Consider the following 21869-nt stretch of genomic DNA (forward strand, 5'->3'; position numbering starts at 1 on the left):
ATAGTTCCTGAGAAAGCAAATTTCAAATATACTACTATTTTAAAATTCAATTTCTCGAGAACTAGTTGACCGATTTAACTTAAATGTTATATTTTGCGTTGTAAAATTACATTCTTTAAAAAGATGTAAAAAATTTCAAACCTTACAAATCGAAATTAATTCGACTATTATTAAATAAAATAAAATTCGACTATTATTAAATACCGCTTTCGTGATGAAACTATTGGAACCATATTTCTCGCCTTCCAACGAGTTGAACCGGGTTCGAATCCCAGCGAAGGGTCGTCGATACAAATTCCGCATTAGGCTTGAACTGACCACAGTGCTGACGTAAAATATCCTCAATGGTAGACGTATCACGGGAGCCCTTGCCGTCATTCGTACCGTGGGAGATCTTCGTGGTTTTACTCTCCATGTAATGCAAATGCGGGTTAGTTCCATCAAAAAATCCTCCACGAAGGCAAATTTCTTCCAATACTTGATCCAGAAGCTCCCTTGCCTTCTGGATTGGCACATCGGTCCTATCGTAACGGGAAATAAAATAAAACGCGAATTAAATTTATTAAATGATTTAATAACTTTTATTTATAAGAATTTATTAGTTATCTAAATGATTTAATAACAGTTATTAAATTTATTTACAAATGCCCAAAAGATTGGCTATGACGCTATTAGTTCTCTTGCCGTCCTCCAATACCTCTGAACTAAATTAAATATATTTGTCATTTCTTAAAACTCTTGATTTCTAGACCATAAATAAGGTAAAACAAATTTTATCCATAATTAACTTTAGGTAAGTTAATTAGTTTATATATATATATATATATATATATATATATATATATATATATATATATTAGTGTCCAGTGTTGACTTCACTTCTTAACCGCTTGCGAACCGTAACTGTTATGTAAATAAAGCCTCTCAGCTTTAGTATTTTCTGAAATAATCAACAGATGATAGCACAGTCATAGGTGGAAAATTAAATTCTCATCGACATAAGCAATTGTCGGTGTTAAAAAAAAAAATTCACTCAAGAAATCTTACACAAATTAGAAGAAAAGATTTGATATAACTTGCAAATGGATCTGATGTCTCTCTTTAATCAACTGGAAGAAGAAAAAAAAATTAGAATAACTTTTGGTAGTCAAAACAGTTGAAGCTTAAAAATGGAAGATTGATTTCTCTGTCACAACAATTATTGAATCGCCGTCTTTGGCATTTCGAAGTTTTGATAAATAAATTACGTGGGAGATCGGGAACTATTAAATGAAGATGGCCCGTGCTGTGGAAAAATGGTTAATGTCCTCTTTTCTTTTTGTCCCTCTTCAGAATCAGTTTTTATAGGTATTCTTAAACCGTTCTTACCCTTGCTTTTTAATGGTCAAAAGTAAATTCTTCACAAATATGCGATTATTGAATTACCGATTTCAATTGTTTTTAAATAAAATGATTAAGCGATAAATCAAATTTTTGGAAATATATCTACAGTCGCTGAGCAAATTATTAGACGTTGTAGAAATACATGTTATTGAACCACCGATAGATGGCGGAGTTTATCATTAGATTGTAACCATAACTGTCAAAAAGATTTTGTAAAAAAGCAAGAACATCTACATTGTAATGTAGTAGTAGTAACGTCTACCATTGTACCGTATTAATCATGTTAACTATTTAAATATATTTTTGCTACTTACCCCTTGGTAATTATTGAGTAGTTTTCCTGTGCCATCAAGAAAACGAGAAAAGGATATATTCACTAATAATAGTAATAAATCTTCGGTGTATTTACCCTATTAGAATTGCTTTAAGTTGAAAAGCGAAAGACGTACTCTAAGATTCTATTTTAAAATCTTAATTATCAAGTGATACTCTATACAGCTGTATTGTTCTTACGCGGTTTGCACTTGCTTACGCTCCTGTATATCAATGGGTTAAATGAGACGATATTTAACATAAATTATGCAAATTAGACGATATATTACATAAAATATTTATTATATAGAATATTATATTTGTGTATTATTATAATTCGACCCAATTATTAGGCGCACTTATAGTGTTTTAATAATGACATGATGTGCACGAGTTTATATGCAATATTTAAAGCATACAATGTAATGGGTTTTTATTAGGGAGATTTTTTTATACACTTCATATTTGTATTTATTTTTAACATATTGAATGTTAACCCATTGATATACGAACAAGTGCAAACCAGTTTCAGTCGCGTAAAAACAATAAAGCTGAATAGTATAGTATGTATATACCTGATAATTAAAAATTATATAGTACCTGATAATTAAAAATTACTATAGTACCTGATAATTAAAAATTTACAAAGAATCTTATAGTGCGTCAAATAATTTGGCTAGAGACTGTAAATCTTAAGATAATTTCGAATAACTACGAAGTCTGCAAATAATACAAGATTATTTAAAAGTTAATAAAATTGAACAATCCACTACAGTTGATTCACTGAATCTAAAACTTTAAATCAGGACCCTTTAACACCATAGTGAAAAACTATGTTTCCGAACTCTTCCTGAAATATATTCATATAGGAATAGTTTTCAATCAGCATTATTAGTTGCCTAGCCACAAATAAGAAAAACTTACTTCCGCTAAAATTTTCTTCACCGCCGTACAGCATCGACAATTTGGTTCTATAAAAAGAATTTTCACCGGTGCAACTTCTGGGAATATTTAAGAGAAAACTTCTCCACAATCATCAGACTATACTTACCAGTTCATCATTCTTATAGAATTTATTTGTATTATCAACTCTAGAAATTATAGATTAAATGAGTTTCATCAATTATGGAAGCAATGTTGCATTTAACAGATTGCTGATTCCTTCGTTAAATGTTTTTGAACAAACACTTCATGTTACCATCGATTGCATTCATTTGAAATAAATCTAAATTTACCAGATAGAATTTTAAATAAAAGTTTACTTTTTGAGATGGGGGGGGAGGGGGAAGGAAGACTGGGTCCAACGTAAAAATAAATGACCTTTAGGAAGCATTTTTCAGTAGGATCCGAAACAGATCATTTGATGGCCAAACAGTTTTTTTCCCCATTATTTATTTTGGTATACAGGTTAGCACAGAATGGCGTAATTAAATGGATTTACAGTTTGGCTGAAAAGATATTATTTTACTGAATAAATAATTCTCAAAAAATCAATATTAAACAATAGATATGAACATAACAAATATTTATTGTCATAAATAAAGCAATTTTCAAGAAGTAATTATAATACAAAACTTTTTTGGAACAAAACTTCGTAAAACAAAATAAAATGAATTTTGCAAAAAATAAAACAAATTTTAAGCAAACTTAAGTAAAGTTTTGTTTAACAAAATATGCAACTTTTTAAGAAGTATACAAAAAAATAAAATATAATTTTGCAATAGCAAAAGTAAACAAACTTTGCAGAAGTGCATACAAAATGTAATTAATTTTAAGATGAAGTAAACAAAATTTTGTTTCACAAACTAAAAACTTGCTTTTAGAACAGAACTTTATGAAAGCAAACTTTGCTTTAATGAAATAAAATAAAATACATCTAAATTTTAAGTACAAACAAAGAAAATATTCGTAATGAAAGGTAATTTCGATTACCTAATAACAAAACAAATGGGACAAAATATTCGATGTATATTAAGTGAAAGTAAGTACCAAACAGGTACGCCATAATCAAAATAACACAAATCAATATATTTGCAACGTAAGAAATATGATTTCAAATAAAATAACTTACTAAGTTATAACGCATTAAGCGTAAAATTGATATTGATTTTTTAAGTTTGTGTCAGAGACACTGCATTAAACAGTTAAATAAATTTCTAAAGATAAATTATGAAAAGAGATGTAATTATTAAAAAGAGGAGTGATTCTAAAAAAGTGCCAGCTTAATTACATACCACCACCACAAAAAATACTATAAAGATAATAAATGCTTCAAAAAACTATATGATATCGTTATTTACAGTTCTTTGAAAGAAATATTCAAATAAAATATTCGATGTATATTAAGTGAAAATAAGTACCAAACAGGTACGCCATAATCATAATTTAGACTAATCAACATATTTGCAACGTAAGAAATATGATTTCATATAATATAACTTACTAAGTTATAACGCATTAAGCGTAAAATTGATATTGATTTTTTAAGTTTGTGTCAGAGACACTGCATTAAACAGTTAAATAAATTTCTAAAGATAAATTATGAAAAGAGATGTAATTATTAAAAAGAGGAGTGATTCTAAAAAAGTGCCAGCTTAATTACATACCACCACCACAAAAAATACTATAAAGATAATAAATGCTTCAAAAAACTATATGATATCGTTATTTACAGTTCTTTGAAAGAAATATTAGATAAATATTCTAATAAAATATTAGATGTATATTAAGTGAAAATAAGTACCAAACAGGTACGCCATAATCATAATTTAGACTAATCAACATATTTGCAACGTAAGAAATATGATTTCATATAATATAACTTACTAAGTTATAACGCATTAAGCGTAAAATTGATATTGATTTTTTAAGTTTGTGTCAGAGACACTGCATTAAACAGTTAAATAAATTTCTAAAGATAAATTATGAAAAGAGATGTAATTATTAAAAAGAGGAGTGATTCTAAAAAAGTGCCAGCTTAATTACATACCACCACCACAAAAAATACTATAAAGATAATAAATGCTTCAAAAAACTATATGATATCGTTATTTACAGTTCTTTGAAAGAAATATTAGATAACTATTCTAATAAAATATTAGATGTATATTAAGTGAAAATAAGTACCAAACAGGTACGCCATAATCATAATTTAGACTAATCAACATATTTGCAACGTAAGAAATATGATTTCATATAATATAACTTACTAAGTTATAACGCATTAAGCGTAAAATTGATATTGATTTTTTAAGTTTGTGTCAGAGACACTGCATTAAACAGTTAAATAAATTTCTAAAGATAAATTATGAAAAGAGATGTAATTATTAAAAAGAGGAGTGATTCTAAAAAAGTGCCAGCTTAATTACATACCACCACCACAAAAAATACTATAAAGATAATAAATGCTTCAAAAAACTATATGATATCGTTATTTACAGTTCTTTGAAAGAAATATTAGATAAATATTCTAATAAAATATTAGATGTATATTAAGTGAAAATAAGTACCAAACAGGTACGCCATAATCATAATTTAGACTAATCAACATATTTGCAACGTAAGAAATATGATTTCATATAATATAACTTACTAAGTTATAACGCATTAAGCGTAAAATTGATATTGATTTTTTAAGTTTGTGTCAGAGACACTGCATTAAACAGTTAAATAAATTTCTAAAGATAAATTATGAAAAGAGATGTAATTATTAAAAAGAGGAGTGATTCTAAAAAAGTGCCAACTTAATTACATACCACCACCACAAAAAATACTATAAAGATAATAAATGCTTTAAAAAACTATATGATATCGTTATTTACAGTTCTTTGAAAGAAATATTAGATAAATATTCTAATAAAATATTAGATGTATATTAAGTGAAAATAAGTACCAAACAGGTACTCCATAATCATAATTTAGACTAATCAACATATTTGCAACGTAAGAAATATGATTTCATATAATATAACTTACTAAGTTATAACGCATTAAGCGTAAAATTGATATTGATTTTTTAAGTTTGTGTCAGAGACACTGCATTAAACAGTTAAATAAATTTCTAAAGATAAATTATGAAAAGAGATGTAATTATTAAAAAGAGGAGTGATTCTAAAAATGTGCCAGCTTAATTACATACCACCACCACAAAAAATACTATAAAGATAATAAATGCTTTAAAAAACTATATGATATCGTTATTTACAGTTCTTTGAAAGAAATATTAGATAAATATTCTAATAAAATATTAGATGTATATTAAGTGAAAATAAGTACCAAACAGGTACGCCATAATCATAATTTAGACTAATCAACATATTTGCAACGTAAGAAATATCATTTCATATAATATAACTTACTAAGTTATAACGCATTAAGCGTAAAATTGATATTGATTTTTTAAGTTTGTATCAGATACACTGCATTAAACAGTTAAATAAATTTCTAAAGATAAATTATGAAAAGAGATGTAATTATTAAAAAGAGGAGTGATTCTAAAAAAGTGCCAGCTTAATTACATACCACCACCACAAAAAATACTATAAAGATAATAAATGCTTTAAAAAACTATATGATATCGTTATTTACAGTTCTTTGAAAGAAATATTAGATAAATATTCTAATAAAATATTAGATGTATATTAAGTGAAAATAAGTACCAAACAGGTACGCCATAATCATAATTTAGACTAATCAACATATTTGCAATGTAAGAAATATGATTTCATATAATATAACTTACTAAGTTATAACGCATTAAGCGTAAAATTGATATTGATTTTTTAAGTTTGTGTCAGAGACACTGCATTAAACAGTTAAATAAATTTCTAAAGATAAATTATGAAAAGAGATGTAATTATTAAAAAGAGGAGTGATTCTAAAAATGTGCCAGCTTAATTACATACCACCACCACAAAAAATACTATAAAGATAATAAATGCTTTAAAAAACTATATGATATCGTTATTTACAGTTCTTTGAAAGAAATATTCTAATAAAATATTAGATGTATATTAAGTGAAAATAAGTACCAAACAGGTACGCCATAATCATAATTTTGACTAATCAACATATTTGCAACGTAAGAAATATGATTTCATATAATATAACTTACTAAGTTATAACGCATTAAGCGTAAAATTGATATTTTAAGTTTGTATCAGAGACACTGCATTAAACAGTTAAATAAATTTTTAAAGATAAATTATGAAAAGAGATGTAATTATTAAAAAGAGGAGTGATTCTAAAAAAGTGCCAGCTTAATTACATACCACCACCACAAAAAAATACTATAAAGATAATAAATGCTTTAAAAAACTATATGATATCGTTATTTACAGTTCTTTGAAAGAAATATTAGATAAATATTCTAATAAAATATTAGATGTATATTAAGTGAAAATAAGTACCAAACAGGTACGCCATAATCATAATTTAGACTAATCAACATATTTGCAACGTAAGAAATATGATTTCATATAATATAACTTACTAAGTTATAACGCATTAAGCGTAAAATTGATATTTTAAGTTTGTATCAGAGACACTGCATTAAACAGTTAAATAAATTTTTAAAGATAAATTATGAAAAGAGATGTAATTATTAAAAAGAGGAGTGATTCTAAAAAAGTGCCAGCTTAATTACATACCACCACCACAAAAAATACTATAAAGATAATAAATGCTTTAAAAAACTATATGATATCGTTATTTACTGTTCTTTGAAAGAAATATTAGATAAATATTCTAATAAAATATTAGATGTATATTAAGTGAAAATAAGTACCAAACAGGTACGCCATAATCATAATTTAGACTAATCAACATATTTGCAACGTAAGAAATATGATTTCATATAATATAACTTACTAAGTTATAACGCATTAAGCGTAAAATTGATATTGATTTTTTAAGTTTGTGTCAGAGACACTGCATTAAACAGTTAAATAAATTTCTAAAGATAAATTATGAAAAGAGATGTAATTATTAAAAAGAGGAGTGATTCTAAAAATGTGCCAGCTTAATTACATACCACCACCACAAAAAATACTATAAAGATAATAAATGCTTTAAAAAACTATATGATATCGTTATTTACAGTTCTTTGAAAGAAATATTAGATAAATATTCTAATAAAATATTAGATGTATATTAAGTGAAAATAAGTACCAAACAGGTACGCCATAATCATAATTTAGACTAATCAACATATTTGCAACGTAAGAAATATGATTTCATATAATATAACTTACTAAGTTATAACGCATTAAGCGTAAAATTGATATTTTAAGTTTGTATCAGAGACACTGCATTAAACAGTTAAATAAATTTTTAAAGATAAATTATGAAAAGAGATGTAATTATTAAAAAGAGGAGTGATTCTAAAAAAGTGCCAGCTTTATTACATACCACCACCACAAAAAATACTATAAAGATAATAAATGCTTTAAAAAACTATATGATATCGTTATTTACAGTTCTTTGAAAGAAATATTAGATAAATATTCTAATAAAATATTAGATGTATATTAAGTGAAAATAAGTACCAAACAGGTACGCCATAATCATAATTTAGACTAATCAACATATTTGCAACGTAAGAAATATGATTTCATATAATATAACTTACTAAGTTATAACGCATTAAGCGTAAAATTGATATTTTAAGTTTGTATCAGAGACACTGCATTAAACAGTTAAATAAATTTCTAAAGATAAATTATGAAAAGAGATGTAATTATTAAAAAGAGGAGTGATTCTAAAAAAATGCCAGCTTAATAACATACCACCACCACAAAAAATACTATAAAGATAATAAATGCCTTAAAAAACTATATGATATCGTTATTTACAGTTCTTTGAAAGAAATATTCTAATAAAATATTCGATGTATATTAAGTGAAAATAAGTACCAAACAGGTACGCCATAATATTAATTAGACTAATCAACATATTTGCAACGTAATATGCCACCACAAATACTATAAAAGTAATAAAGATAGCAAAGATAATAAGAAGTAACTAACAATGTACATAAAGTTAGTAACTTAATGGTTATTATTAACAATTTAAAAAAGCATTATAAGCAAACTTGTAGACACATAAAACTTTTTTCTAAGGTTAAGAACATATTGTAAATATATGTTTGAATTATGTGTTATCCTCTTCAAGTTTTATCTTCAAGAAGGATTTTTTTTTTTTTTAAGTTGATAAATTTAGCTTATTGGGTTCTCTTCAAATTCCTGTAAGACTTCTTTTAACAAATGTTTTGGTTTCAACGTAACTTTTGTTATAAAAAAACAAATTTATCGTTTTTGTAGTACTGATTGGATCATTACTGAGATAAGCATTTTTACAGTTCGAATAATCAATCACTGTCGTCTTGATCAACACAAAATCATTAGGGTTAAGAGCTGTTTTTTTACCCACCTCCGCAGCAGAGCCATCCTAGGATGTTTCTTTATTATACATTGTTTGTAGATTAGATTCCGCAGTTTCGCATGTCAAAGCTGTTGGATCTCTTAAACAATATTCTTAGTGCGTGATCTAACCAGAACAGTCTTGATTTAGCATTTCGATTGTAATGGGTTTAGTTTTTGTTTTATAGTAGAGTTTCATAATTTCATTTATTCGTATATCTTCAAAAATTATATTTTTAAGCATTTTGTCTAAAAATATAGAATTAGTTTTCTTGCTGCTTTCCGTGTTTCCATGACTTGCTGCCACATAAGGGCAAACATTTAATTGTAGCATAAAAATTTTTAACTTGTGAACATTTTAATTCGATTTTATCCAAATTCATTGCAGTTTTCTAAAAGTATATTATGCATATTTGTTTCTTTATGTGATCTTTTCAATTGTACCTGTCACAGTAGTTTTGCTTACTCTAAGGCAGTTAAAGTGGATTGTTTGTTCATTTCCATTTATAAATCAGATATCATTTTTAAAGCTATTAATTCCTAGCATTTTGATCTTCTCATTAATTTGTAATCCAACTAGATCTTCACTGTTGCTGTGCCCTCCTGTCAATTTGTTTCGGTTTTAATTTCCACCGGTTTGAAAGAAAACTATACCATACTGTCTGCTTAAGCATGATCTTCTACATTTTCTCCGAAATTACAAATTTCCTTTCGTCTTTTAGTGTGGATAGCGCTATCCAGTAAATGACTACATTAAATGACATTCCAGATACTATGCAGATCTGCTTGATTCCAGTTTTGATGATAAAACTGCTCTCTTGTACTATTTACTAAAACTTTCACATTAATATTTTCTTATAGTGTTTATAAAAAATATATTTTTATGGAATACACATACATCTTGAGCATTTTACAAAGTCATTCTAGATTGTGCCTTGGAAAAATCTATGAAATTGATGCATAATGTTCAATTGTATTCAATACAATGTTCAATGATGTCTCTTAGCGTAAAATATTTGATTCAGTGAGCCTAGTCCTCTTCTGAAGCCTTCTTCGTCAGCCCTACAGCAGGCCAAGACTTTCTCAATTAGCTGAGCTAGATTTTTCCACCCATTTATTCCCAACAATTTTAAGCACTGTACAACCATATTGTAGCTGGTCTCCCTCTTCTTCTAGTTCCTTCAATTTTCGAAAAAGTAAGGTTTTTAACTAGGTCTAACTCTTCATGCCGAAAAACGTGCCCCAGCCATCTGATCCTGTAGGCCTTAATAACCCTCAAAATATTAGGTGATCTACATTTATTGTATATCTCATGATTATATAAACTTCTCCAAATATTATTTTCCCTAACTGCTCCAAAAATTTACAGAAGGATCTTTCTTTCAAAAATGAGTAGTCTATTTTCCTCTGTTTCATTAATTGCCCAAGTCTCGCTACCATATTGAATAATTGGTCTGATTAAGGTTCTGTATAGATTTACTTTTGTACCAATGGAGAGGAATTTCGATTTTAATTGGTTCCTCAGACCAAAGTAGCACTTATTAGCCATCAAAAGTCTGTTCCTAACTTCAACCCTTATCTTATTCTTGTTGGTAACAAGCGTACCCAGATACTTAAACTAGGTAACTCCTTCAAGGGTATAATCCCCAATTCTGAGTGACTGTACATGATGTACTCTAGAACTCACTACCACAAATTTTGTTTTTTCTTCGTTTACTGCTAGACCCATATCCTTGGCAGCTTTCTCAAGGGCAGTAAACGTCTCAACCTACATTGTTCGCCCAACTATATCAATGTCATCTGCGTAGGCTAGTAGTTGTATAGATCTCTGCAGAATAGTGCCTCTAGTGTTGATGCCTGAATCTCTTATAACTTTTTCAAGGGCAATATTAAATAAAATGTAAGACAGAGAGTCTCCTTGTCTAAGACCTCTCTCGGTATAGAATACTTCTGATACGTCAGACATGAGTTTAACTCTGCAGCATTTTACACTTCGTAATGTCATTTTGGCAAGATCGGTAAGTTTGGGAGAGTTTCCAAGTTCACACATCGTCTCAAATAGCTTAAGCCTGTTGATACAATCATAAGTTGCCTTAAAATCGACAAACAAGTGGTTAGTATCAATTCCGTATTCTTTTGTCTTTTCGAGGATTTGTCTAAGTTTGTGTATTTGGTCTACAGTAGATTTTACTTCCAAAAAAATCACATTGATATTTTCCTATAATTTTTGCAACATATGGAAGAAGTCTATGAAATAAGATGTTGGAAAAGATCTTAAAGCCCACGTTCAAAAGTGTAATGCCTCGGTAGTTGTGACAGTCCAGCTTGTCTCCCTTTTTATGGATGGTGAAAATAAAGCCCTCTTCTCATTCAATGGGCATATGTTCTTGGATCCACACATCACAAATGACCTTTAAAAGCTCATTGTTCAACTCCGGTGCATTTACATTAAAAAGTTCGGCCTTAATGCCATCTGGGTCAGAGGTTCTATTTATATTCAGTTTTTTAAGAGTATACTCCAGTTCGCACAATGTGGGTACATCATCATCTTGTATTTGCGCATGGGTATCTGATATTTCAACATCAAATTCTTCAACCGGGCCTTCTCTCTCCAAACATATTCTCGATTTCCTTGCTCCATATAAATTCTTTTCTTTCTATGCATCCTTTTCTCTTCCCTTCTCAAATTCCTGTATTTTCCCACTGAACTTTGAGTAGTGTCTGTCAATCATAATCTTGTAATCCTGGTCCTAGTCATTTCCTCACAATTTGTGTCATACCAGCCCTCTTACTTTTCTTATACTCTGGTATAGTATCATTTGCGACATTGTTAATAACCGTAACAACATCACTCCATTGGCGTTTCTCGGTTTCAACACAATTTTTTCTTGTAAAACTTTCCTTTAGACAGTTCCCATATTTTTCCATGATTCCTTTAATTCATTGTAATCCAATTTTCTGCTGATCTTTGCTCTCCCTTTAGACATCACTGGAAAGTGAGTCAACTACGCACATCAATTAGACTACTTCGGTGTCTTTTATCAATCATAATATGATCTATCTAATTTAGTGTCAGGCCATCGGGTGATCTCCAAGGAAACTTGAGTATGGCTTTATGCGTAAATATATATCCACCAATAATTATTCTTCTGAAGCCTACGTTTTTTAATCTTTCTATGCTATTCTTTATTTTATTCTCTTTATTAAGAATTCTCTTGTTTTTTTTTTCAGTTGCTTTTAAGAAGTTTAGGCTATAAAATGTCGTTTCGGCTTAATTTTCTACTCTTTTGCTTTCAGGAATTCTTGAGTAGTAATTTGTTCAGTGTTTTCATAGACTTACATAGAATTGACTTAGTTTCTCATCAAAGAGGAATGTTAATTTATTCTTAGAGTTCTGTAACCCATTCAGTAATTTTCTTGGATCTTTTTTTTTAAATTTTTTTTTTATTTAATTTATTTACTTAACTTATCTGAAAAGTTACAGCTCATAGCTTTATTTCTTAAATCAGAAAGAATTCAATATTATGATAATTCCTGTTAGTTTTATTATGTAGTCATCAATATTTGATACGATATTTTTAACTAATTAAAATGTGTGTTTGTTTTTTTTAAATTTCACTTTGTAAAGTAAGCAGTTTACAATAAATCTGATGAAGAGTTTTGATGACTACAGCAAAACATTAGATATAATTTTGTCCAATAGTTTTATGTGTCTACAAAGGTCAATTACAATATAATAATAAATAAGTTCAGAACTTAATCAATAACAAAATAAGCACATAATACCAATTCGCATTAATGAAACTTGATTGCTTTACGAATTTTCTGATTTTTTAAATTGGGGGAAATTTTTAAATCTAAAAATATTATCTAGACAGCAGAAATTTTTCTGTAGAATAGTCAATATCTATCACAACTTTCAGGATTTGTAAAAATACATAGGTACATATTTTCAAAAAAATATTTATTAAATAAGCATAATCGATTAGATCATTAAATATTGAAGTTTATTTAAATTGAAGGAATAATTAATAATTTCTGTTTAACATTATTTGGTTTTTAGTTTTTCAACATTTCAGACATGAATGTATTGTTAGAGTTAGCTTTTCTTTTCCAGCTCATTATATTTTAAATATTTTTGAGCTATATTTGTTCAGCTTTTCAATTTTCAAAATTGTTTTGCCTTAAAAGTTGCTTTATAACTTGCATCTGTTATTTATTGCCGTATTAGTTTTTGCATGGGTAATAAATTTGACTCTGATAATTTGACTTAAACTGTGAAAAAATCCACGAACTAAAAACTAAAAGATAATTCTTTTCTATTCTGATCAATGATTATTTTTTAAAAAGAAAAAATAACTATTTTTTGCAGCCTTTCATCAATTGAAAATCAGAGGACACATAAATTTTAAAAGTTAATAGAAAAACAATTTGTTTGAGGCAGCATGTTAGTTTCCGGTTGTTGAAACCATGCAGCAAGTCAGAAGGAACAGTAAGTAGTTCATCAAGTAGCTAACATTAGTAGATTATCAAAGTGCCAACAATTAGTTGTTCACCTTAGGTACAGTTTTATTTACAGATACAGTTTATTCTTAGATACAGTTTAAATACTCATTACTTTCTTTGAAATATAACTTTTTTTTAAATATGACAACGTGCAAAAGCACACATCAATTATTCAATTCAATTTGTAAAACTCAGCTTGTGAGTTATTTCGTTTCATTTCATTAAAACGAAGTTAATTTTAATAATGATTTTTTTCAATTAATCATAACTTTATATTTTATTAAAGTATTCATTAACATTAGTGGTTTAGCAGAACAGATTATTGTATTTTGAATTTTGATTATTGTTTTGTATTTTGAAGGAATTCCATTATAATAATTTCGTCAGTCCCTAACGGACTTAAACGGATCCAAAAATAATAAGAATTTCCTGTTATTTAAAAATGTCATTACTTATTTAGTTTAAGTTTTGACCTATTGCTATTACTTAATTGAAACTCTTAATCTGAAGGTTTAATATTCTGGTGATATTTTCAATTTCAATACTTTACGAGATCCTCTTTTAGTAACTAATATAAAGAGAGTTTTCTTAAAACGCAAATTTTATTTATTCAAAATAAGCTTTTCTTGTTCAAAAATTCTCTACTATCAGCAATTCCTAATGAATTGATTTTTTGCTGTTTAAAGAAATTTTGTCTAAGTTTGAAATATGTTTCAAAATGTGCATTAGTTTGAAGGCAATATGACAAACACGGTTGCATTTTTAGCTACTTCTCAATTCTACCAGTTTGGGATATTATCTTTTAATATATGAATGTATTATTTATTGTAGCCCCTTTTTAAAATGATAACTATATTCCTGAACTCACTATTTGAAATTTTATTACGTTCATTACTTGATTTACTCCATTTAATACTTTTTTTATTTTGAATTTAACAAGACATTGATACCGTATTTTTTCAAATGGTTTCTGTTACCCAATCGAGCAAATTTTACACATTCAAGTGAAAATTGTTATTCAAAATTTTTAATGAAGGTTTCTACAGAGTGAAAATTATTAGTAACATTCCTTTTTTCTATTATTCAAAAATAGCTCTTGTAATAATTTCCTCTGATCTATTCTCACAACCTTACTGCATGTCTTGAGAAGAATTTCCCATATTTCTTTCTACCAGCTTCGATTCCACCTACCATGCCCAATGCATCTCTTGTACTCAGATGGTAACCAGATAGAGAAAGAGCGTGAGGAAACTTATATTTTAGAACTTATGTTGTTTAAACTTTTATTTTATGAATAAGAAACAAATTCGTGTTCCATTAAGGATCTCTCAAAAAAGTAATTTCCCTTTGAATTCTTAAATCCTCTAAAAGGAGGTCTCTACTGAAGAAAAATGCTTACCCAAAAGGTTTGTCCCCATGGATGGTATCTCAAGCAATATATATGCGGGAACCCATATTTCTAAAATTTGCTTACTTATTAATAGTTTATTATTCATATTTTAGAAGATAGTATATGAAAAACACAACGATGAGAAACTACATTATAACCGTCGTTGAACAGCTGACCCAATTTCATGGGTTTACGTTCAACTCCGTAGTTTTGTAGTTTTGAACAAAATCCAGAGAACAAAAGAACTCCTGGATCGAGTATTGGGAGAAATTTGCCTTCGTGGAGGACTTTTTGATGGAGCTAACCCACATTTGCGTTACATGGAGAGGAACACCACGAGAACCTCCCTCGGTTAGCCTGACGGCAAGGGGAATCTAACCCATGATCCGTCTACCACTGAGGATATTACACGCCAGCACTGTGGTCGGTGCAAGCAGGATACCTAATTCGTATCACCTGGGATTCGAACCCGGTTAGCCTCATTAGAAGGCGAGCGCTCTATCCCCTGAACCCTCTCATAAATATTCTGGAAGAACAGAGAAAATTTTGAATATTGAAATCGAAAATTAGATTGCGTAATTTTATAATGAAAAGTTTTCAAGAGCGAAAAAAATACTTAAAAAATGAAATTTTATTAATAAAAAAAAATTTTTAAATTTTTTTCAGATACTATTCAACAAATAAATTTTAAATTTTAGGTTCTGACAATACCCCTGTAGAATTTAATGTGTATTCCTTAAGAATGTTCAACCACTTTGAAGATCCTCAGTATCGAATATTTTATAAAAATTTAGAAAGTATAATCCTCTCTTGTTTTCCATTTATATAAATTAACACACAATTTTTCAAAAGTTATTGCAACTTTTTTTCAAATACATTTTACTTATTATGTTGAAAAAATAAATTAAATTAAAAAAAAATCAATAAATGTTAAATTTACAAAAACTATATTATTAAAATCTGTTAATAAAAATATGGGTAAAAAGATACCTTTTAGAATTTTTAGATTGAGAGATATAAATTTTTTTTAATTATAAGTGTTGGAATAAATTCAGCATAAACTACAAAAAAAAAATGAATAAAGCTCAAAAGTACAGAAATGGACATACTATAGATCAGGTTCTATGAACAAGAAACTTTCTCGGTGTCATAACAAAAAATTATAGTAGTGACGTAAAAAGATCCATATTGACATGGAATCTGATAAAAATTCCATGCATTAATATTATAGAATTAGAATTTTTAAGCTTTGTGAAATTTACTTTATTTACAGGGGAGAAAACAATTTTAAATGAAATTTACACGAAATCTTCGCAATTCGGAGAATTGTTGTTCATTTGCGTCAAACTAGAGCTGAACAATGGGCTATTGGCGACGGTCCGGGAAACATCCTAGAGAATGATCAGAAGACATGCCATCACAATTTCGATCCTCTGCAAAGGGGATGGCTCCTCCGCTTTGGTAGTCTGACGAACTGCGCGAGAAGACGAACACTTTACGGTTGAACAGTTTAACGAGAACCGCGCACCCTCGGTCGCTACGCAGACAGATCCAAGAGGTCACCCACCCTCACACTGACCACAGCCGGCGATGCTTGGCTTCGGTGATCTGCTGGGAACCGTGTCTTAACAATCAATCCACGGCGGATGCAATTTGGGGAATGATATTTGGATGAGGTAAAAATAATTGTTAATGCACGAATCAGAATATTAAGTGGATTACTAGATTAGCTTTCCATATTGGAAGGGAAGCCACGGTACACAGCGATAAATTTAAGATATAGGAGTTCTTCATTAAGAAGAAATCTATTTGAACACATTTCAGAAAAACTGCAAACAAGTGTATGCGAGGCAACTACCTTCTGGTTACAGAAAGGGGCTAAACGGTTAAGTTAGGCAGGGAAACCACAAACTGCTCATGATCATCAGGGAGAAATTCATCACAATTAGGAGTAATAGGAATGTCTGAGAATAGTAAACACTTATTTTCAGGTTCAAACGTGAATTGTATGCAAGGATCTATAGGATTCATAATAATTAAATGTAATCAATATTTAATAATCAATATCGTAATGATCAATGCAATTTCGGTCATCAATATGAAACAATTGTTGACACAGCGTCTATTATAAGGGAACTTTAATAAATTAAAGAGCTTTACTTCAAAGTAGTGCGCAGACAGGGTTGCTAATGTTAAGGTATAATTTATTTGACAAAATTTACCTTTAAAGTGAAAGTACACTTCTATAAACAAATGGGGGGGGGGGAAGAGTTACTAATTCGTTAATTTCAACTTCGTCAAAGTGAAACTTTTATAATCTCTCTTGAAAGTCGTCATTAATGATGAGTAAAGACATCAAAGAAGATTTTCATTATTTTTAAGCATATGAAACTCTTTAGGTATCTCATTCGAGTTTTTAGCAGTAAATGTATTCCAACTTAGATAGTGGGGATAGAACTGATACAAAATGCTGAGCCAATTTACAGAAAGAGGTACCAATATTAGAAACAAAGGGTCTAAAGGAATACCAGGCTTATGAACTTAAGGTAAATCGTGTACTGTGTGAATAAATAGATATTTGAATTAGTAGCACATTCGTTAGTAGTAGGAATTAGTAGAACAGTGTGTATTAGTATCCCTACTAATTCACCCTAGTTTTAGGTGCTTTCAACAATTAGAAAATGTGGATAGAAATATAAAAAGAAACAAGAGAATGGACGAAACATGAACGAAAACTTGGAAAAACACAATGGAAAAAACACAACTGAAAACTTCTTGGAAGAAAAAAAAATACAAATATAAAAAGTAAATAATTTGGAAAAAATAAAACGAAATAAAATTTTTTAGTGAAATCAAAGAAAAATACCCACATGGAAAAAAAAGTGGAAAATTTAAATAAGTCAAAGGGAAAAAAATGGAAGAAAAGAACACAATGGAAAAAACAAGTAAACTTAAAAAAAAAAAACTTGTGAAAAAACCGCAAAACAAAATTACAAAACCACAACACAATGAAAAAACTTGGAAAAAACAAAACGGAAACAAATCTAAGGAAAATCAAGATGGAAAACAAACTTGACAAAATACAAAAGTAAAAAAACACAATGAAACAAAAAACTTGGAAAAAACACAGTACAGATGAAATTAGAAACAAACACAATGGAATAAAAATTGGAAAAAAAACTTGGAATGAATAAAACAGAACGAAAAAATCTTGGAAAAATCACATTAGAAAACGCACTTGGAAAAGAGAAAGAAAAGAAATCTGGATAAAACAGCAAGAAAAAAAGAACACAAACCGAAAACATTGAGGAAAAAACGCAAACAAATCGGTAAGACCACTTTGGAATAAAAATTTGAAAAAAAAACCCTTGTAAAAAACACAATGAAAAACTTGGAAAAATAAAGTAGAAAAAATCTAGGAAAAAATCACAATTGAAGACACACTATAAAAACACAATAGTAAAGAGACACTAAAAATAAGCATTGGAAAAGAAAACTTGAGAAAAACAAAATGGAAAAAGAAATTGGAGAAAATTCTCAATCGAAAAACTTGGAACGAACACAATGGAGACAAATTTAAAAAGAAACAGAATGGAATAAAAAATAAAAAAACATGGGAAAAATAAAACGGAAAGAAAAAATTTTGGAAAAAAACCACATTAAAAAACGCGCTTGGAAAACACATAGGAAAAAAAATTGTGGGAAAAGCAAAAAACATAAACCGAAAAAACTTGGAAAAAAATACAATGGAAACAAAATTAGAAAGAACACTATGGAATAAAAATTGGAGAAAAAGGCCTTGTAAAAAACACAATAAGGAACCTTGGCGAAAAAATAGAAAAAATCTAAAAAAAAATCACAATTGAAAAAACACAAAAGAGACCCTGAAGAAACACAACGGAAAAGAAAACTCTTGAGAAAATCAAAATGGAAAGAGAAATTGGAAGAAAAAAAAAACAGAAAAAATTAGAACGAACTCAATGGAAGCATAATTAAAAAGGAAAACAATTGAATAAAAATTGGAAAAAAAAACTTTGAAAAAAATCACATTAGAAAATTCACTTGGAAAAGACATAGGAAAAAATTGTGGAAAAAAACAAAAACACGAGCCGAAAAAACCTCGGGGAAAAAATACAATGGAAAAAAAGTTAATTAGTAGGTGTAAGTAGTGGGAATTAGTAGCACAATGTGAATAAAATACCTACTAATTCATACTGGTTCTACGCTTGACCTAAAGATCATAAGCCTGGTACTCTTTTTTTTTGATCCATTGTTTCTAATATTGGCACCGCTTTCCTATAAATTCGAAAAGCATCTTGTTTCATTTTTTCCCATTTTCTAGTATGTATTCCCATTTACTGTCAAAAACTCGTCTGACTTTGTTTATAAAAATTAAATCCTCTTTTTTGATGTAGAAGTTTTATTCGCATGAGTTTCCATTAATGGTGCCCTTAATCTAATTAGATTACAAGATTTATACGAGTTAAAATTGATTAACTAAAAAATTTTACTTGCATTTGCTTAGAACCTTTAAATTGAATAGTAGATTTTACCAAATGATTGACAGGAAATACTCTCAGAGGAAGTGACCTCCATTAAGTTTAAGGGAACCTTTTTTCCTACTATTATAACGATGATTGTTTCACATTGATGGACGACATTGATAACGCTCTTAATATATGAAAGATCCTTGCATACGTTTGAACAAGATAAATAAGTGGTTACCTTTCTTAGAAGTCCTCTTATCACTGTTTATCGTTCCATTTCATAACCTTTTCTCCTTAATCAAAAGATAGCAACATTGCCCGAACTTGTTTACAGTGCTTCTGAAGTTTGCTCAAATAGTTATCTCATCAACGAAGAACCTTTACCTTAAGGCTATCACGCAATTTTCTTTCTATTATTGTTATTACCATTTTTAAAAAATTAATCTCGTAATACAAATTCTCGAATTTGAACTTTAATAATCTGGTTGTTTTACCTTATTTGAATATCAGTGACCAGATTGCTAAGATTTTGAATAAATTTTCTTACAGGGTAGGAAAAAAATTCAAACTTAATCCAAGTTTCACCAACTCTAAAGACCCTATTGCAGATATTAACAGTTGGAGAATTTAGCAAATTTCGTGTCAATGTAGCTTTGCGTACACACTTTATGTTTGTACGGAAACATAATCTAAATGTATCCTTCCAGGACAAGAAAAATATGTCTGAGATAAAGGTGTTAACCGATCTTCTATCGCCCAGCATAATTGAAACTTTACTCAAGGTTTTTTTTTTCTACTAAAAAAATTTAACACTGTCATAAACTGAGCTTCAATTCAGGGAATAAATTCCATAGTTTAAGAAATTCTAATAATTATCTTTCTAGTATGGCACTGATACCTATTAATTGAAAATCTATTCTTATTTAATCTTTCGCGTCCTGAGGTTCCCACCAACCCACATCACACCCATTTTTTATCTTCCTTTTCTATTATCTTGTTTAAACTTTTCTTTCCCAAATGGTTTAACCACTTGAACTTGGTTGAACCGCCTGTGTCTTTTTATTTTCTAGTATCATTTAGTGTTTAGACTTGTGAGAAAGGTTCCTGTTTGTAGAATCACGGCAATAGTATGTCTGTACTTTTATCTTGGATTAAATTCATTTTTAAAAAAAATGATAAAGAAGAAGCATTTGAAATTTTCAATACAGAAAAGAGGGGATGTCAGAACTTGAAAAAAATAAAGGAAATTTCAAGAAATATTGAAGGAATATTTTTTAAAAAATTCGTATTTTGTCGGAAATACCTAAAACCTGCTATATATGTATATACATACTCTTTAAAATTAAAATAATTTTAAATGTTTTAAAATCATTTTTAATAAACTAAATAAAGAAACTTAGTTCTGAAATATTTTGGTTCATATCCAAGCATTTTTTAAGGCTCACATAATAACTAGAATAAAGCAAGGTTTATGAATTTTTAAATAACTTTTGCAGAGTAGTAAAAAAAAATCTATTTTAAAATAGTTAAATCAATAATAGTACATTAATTTCGTCACAGTACCACTAATAAAAAATTACTCACAAAGCGGAACAAGTAAGCATTGCTGCGTGTATTGATAGAAATAAGCGAGTAAAATTTATAAATTAATGTAATTTATTGGTATAGAATTAAAATTTAGAAACAATTACTAATTTTTCAACTAAATGCTGTGATATCTTTATTTTTCACTACAAGTATATTTTTAATTAGAATTTCAAAATCAATTCTGTTTTTTTGCGTCACTGACCGAAATAAAAGGCACGAAAAATTGCCTCAATATTCCCCCGTTCCTTCTTTTACCATGCATTCTACTTTTTCTTTGACAACTCGAATATGCACAAAAATGTACGTCTTTCCTACTTCCCAATAAATGCTACTTACATTTTGATGAACTGCCTAGTCACCCAAGAGATTCAGATGCCCGGTGGTGACATTCGGTGAAGGGTTTATCCTCCAAATCCCTGGACTCTCAAGAAACATTCCCTTGCACCACAAACAGGTGAGTAGAGTCAAAGCTAGGCGGAAGAAAATATAGAAACCCTCCCCCCAGAGACTAAAACATGCAGCAGAGATTTGAAAAGACCGTGGATAGAAGGCAGAGGAAACTATCACCGTTACTACCACAAATATATTATTTTGAATTATAAAAAGAAAACAGAAAAAAGTTAATAAAAAGTAAAATTTAAGAAAACAGAAAAAAATTAAAACAGCAAAAAATGCAAAAAAGAAATATCTACTTGACCATATAAAAAAAAAAAAAAGATTATCGTTAATTAAAAAAAAGTTCAATAAAAAAAACTAAATTTTATTATAGAATTTTGAGAATAAATA

The 21869-nt window shown here is 28.7% G+C and overlaps 2 long non-coding RNA genes across 2 annotated transcripts in view; both read right to left on the reverse strand.

The window, feature by feature from the left end:
- The window catches only part of LOC147802095 (uncharacterized), a 44237-nt gene extending 22468 nt beyond the window's left edge, over positions 1–21769 (reverse strand). The window contains exon 1 of the long non-coding RNA XR_015430012.1: positions 1048–21769. This is a non-coding gene — a long non-coding RNA (uncharacterized LOC147802095). The remainder of the gene's footprint in view (positions 1–1047) is intronic.
- LOC147802092 (uncharacterized) overlaps positions 1–21869 on the reverse strand; it is a 408540-nt gene that overhangs the window by 186332 nt on the left and 200339 nt on the right. The gene's annotated exons all lie outside the window — the stretch shown is intronic.

The sequence above is a fragment of the Parasteatoda tepidariorum genome, chromosome 10 (assembly GCF_982258835.1).
Source record: "Parasteatoda tepidariorum strain Cologne lab strain chromosome 10, Ptep-v5.0, whole genome shotgun sequence".
Classification (NCBI taxonomy): domain Eukaryota; kingdom Metazoa; phylum Arthropoda; class Arachnida; order Araneae; family Theridiidae; genus Parasteatoda; species Parasteatoda tepidariorum.